The following is a 3493-nucleotide window of genomic DNA, read 5'->3' as shown; positions in this document are numbered from 1 at the left end:
GGCGGGGCCTAGGCGGATCAATATTACAACACTTATTTTTATATTTTAGTACAATTTCATTATATGAAAAGCTAAATAGAAATATATTAATTTATAGTTTTCATAGTAATTGACAATTTAACTATTTATTTTTAATATAACCATATAATTTGCTAATTAATCATCTAAAATTCATAGACTTTATAGCATTTTTCATAACGAATATCTACAAGACCACAACAAGGAAAAATCCTACAGCTTTCAACGCATATTTCAACTTAATAAAATAGAAATATAATCTAATCCTCCATCTATTCATTCTCATTGTCCTACTCAACATGAACATTAACTTCTTGCTCCATGTCTGACTCATCAAGCTCAAACTCATCACTATCTTTATCTACATCATCTATTCCGTCCAGTGTTCTAAAAAACGCGCCTGGGCGGGGACTAGGCGGGGTCTAGGCGGGGCCTAGGCGGACGATTTTTCCCCACCGCCTAGCTGAAAACGCCTAGCACCTAGTCGCAACGTTAGGGTGCCGCCTAGCGCCTAGGCGGGGCCTAGGCGCCGCCTAGGCGGGATTTTTAGAACACTGCCACCAAGTGTAAGCCCTTCGATTGTCTCCGCTTTTTCATACTGAAATCACTTTGTCTGGTATTCTGAATTGTGCGTATGTGGTGGGATTACGGCCGTCACTACCCGCTCTGGAAGAAGCTCTGCTACAACTTCATTCAAGTCTTTGATGGCCATGAAAGGCAAGGCAAAGGCCGAGTCTTTGATACCTCCTCCACCACCTTCTAAGGATAAGGAAAAGAAGCGGAAAGCACCGGAAGTGTTTGACTTGACAAAACCCCTGGCTCCTAGAAGATTGACTCTGGACGAGGCCCTGTCTTCCATCCTTATCCCTGATGCTACTGAGAAGAGCAGCCTTGAGGAGAACCTGGTGGCAGCCCTATCCGATTCCTGGATGGTATGACAATTTCCTTCATTCGTCGCTTTTTTAATGTGGGAGTGTAATTCTGAACATTGTTTTGCTTTCTGCAAGCCTTGCAAGATCTACGATCCGGCCAACTGAAGATCCAAAAGCGTATGTCAGACGCCAGCGCCCAGATAGACAAGATCAAGGAGCAGAACAATGCCCCGGAGGTTGAACTAGCCAATGTCTGGAGTAAGCTGAAGAGTACGGAGGAGGACGCTGCTGCAAAGATTGCTCGGCTAGAAGAGCAGTTGCAAATATATGACAAGGAGGAAGGAGAAGCTGCTTTGGATCTCAGTGCGTTCTACGGCAAGCTCTCAAGGGTTGAGATGATGGAGGAATTTTTCGCGGGTGAGCACAATGAATGGGACGCAGATCAAGCACGGAAGGAGTTTGACAAAGAGTATCTGAATGGTTTCCCTCACTCAGAGTTCCTTGACAAGGTGGGATACTCTAGTGGCGATGAGGAGATGGAGAGCTCGGGGCGTATTGACGGTGTGGACGGTGTTGATGCGGCCCAGATGATGTCTTCCGAGCCAGCAAAGAACAAGTGATCTCGCCCTTCTTTCTTTCTCTCTTATGTTGTCTATCTTTGTGCTTTTCTTTAGATATTGACTTTTGTGTGATGAATGCTTGTACCCTCCGTGGAGGAGGTTAACACTCGTTCTGGTGACCTGTGAGCCACAGTGGGTCACATGTTAAACCGTTTTAACTGGTCCTTCATGAGACGGGCCAGCTTTTGCTATATCGTTTTTATTCTGTTTGACGGTCGTGTCTTTTCTTTCGCTCGCCCCTGACAAAGGGGGCCTGTAAAGCGAGAGAAAAAACATCGTGATGCCTTGTATTAATTTTTGCATATAAGGCTAGTTGTCTGAGTGTGTGACGTCGACTGTACCTTGTGAGACGTACAAGGCGAGCGGTGTGCCGACGTGCCGATTCTGCTCCATCCTTGTCGAGATGGAAACGAGAAACTGGAAAATGTATGTGTCAGTTGCAACTTGTAAATGTTTTACCCAAGGGGAAAGTATGTAGGCTAGGCCGTTACTGCATAGGAGGTTTGGTTTAGTACAGACCTTATACAAAGTATAAGGTTCGCAGGGTACGACGTGCCAAACTCTGTTTGCAAACCCTTGTGAAACGATTGATCGTGTATGTATGTAGAGCTCGTATAAGTAGAAAGTACGTGCATCCACGATGTAAGTCTTCTCGCGCGAGATGTTACCTGATATGAACTAAATGACAAAAAACAAGAATCTAGGATTTGATCAGTTAGATGATCGAGTGTTTGACAATTAAATTCTGAATTGACCACAAGTACAAGATATTTAAACTCCACATACCAAGATGTAGTATCATTTGAGATGAGTTGCGTTCCAACTTCTGGGTAGGTCCTCTCCGTCGATGGAGCAGAGTTTGTAAGCCCCATTCCCAACTACTTTGGTGATGCAATAAGGTCCATCCCACTGAGATTCCATCTTTCCACCCCGGGGGTCGATGGTGTTCTGAAAAGTTTTTCATAGTACCTAGTCTCCAAGTCTGAAGACTTTGATCCTGGCGTTTTTGTTGTAGCTTTGAGCTACTTGTTGTTGGGCGTGATCATCCGCTGTCGAGCGGTTTCTCTTAGTTCGTCGGTCGTATCGATGTTGTGAGCTAACTTGTCACCATTTTGAGTCGGCGTTTGCAGCCGTAGCAAGCCGTGGGGACCATCAATTCTGCTGGAATGATAGCTTCACACCCGTACACTAGTGAAAAGGGGGATTGCCCGATTGCGCTTTTAGGAGTGGTTCTGTCTGACCACAAGACGTAAGGAAGCTGCTCATCCCATTTTCCCTTAGCTCCCTCCAGTCGTTTTTTGAGGTTGTTTATTATGACTTTGTTACTATCCTCGGCCTGTCCGTTGGATTGTGGGTATCGAGGTGTCGAGGTGATCAGGTTGATGTTCCATCGAATGCAAAATTCTTGAATCTTTTGTCCGATGAACCGGGAACCATTGTGGCAAACTATCTTGGAGGGGATCTCGAATCTGCATAGGATATTCCGTTTAATGAATGAGATAACTTGTTTTTCTTTTACTTCTTTATAAGCTTCTACCTCAATCCATTTGGAGAAATAGTCCGTCATTGCCAAAAAGAATACGCGTTGTTTGAGCGCCGGTGGAAGTTTTCCTATGATGTCCATCCCCCACCTCATGAAAGGCGAAGGAGAAAGAGTGGGATGTAAGAGCTCTGACGGTTGATGAGGGACTGGTGCGTGGCGTTGGCACACATTGTATCTTTTAGCGTGTGCCATAGCGTCTGCATTCATAGTGGGCCAGAAATATCCTAGAGGTCTAATTTTGCACGCGAGACTGCGTCCTCCCGTGTGGTTGCCATACTCTTCGTTGTGAACGGAATGTAAGAGTTTTTGTACTTCGTCCGTCTTAACGCATCGTAGTAAAATCACTGAGAGTGATCGTTTGAAAAGGACAGAATCAACTACGCCGTGGGATAGAACTTGTACCTTAAGTCTCTTCGCGGCTAGTTTGTTGTTAGGAAGGA

This window comes from Phyllobates terribilis, unplaced genomic scaffold (genome assembly GCF_046119375.1).
Source record: "Phyllobates terribilis strain yellow unplaced genomic scaffold, ASM4611937v1 Scaffold_5559__1_contigs__length_50759, whole genome shotgun sequence".
In the NCBI taxonomy this organism is placed as follows: domain Eukaryota; kingdom Metazoa; phylum Chordata; class Amphibia; order Anura; family Dendrobatidae; genus Phyllobates; species Phyllobates terribilis.
Note: the sequence above shows the minus strand (reverse complement) of the source record.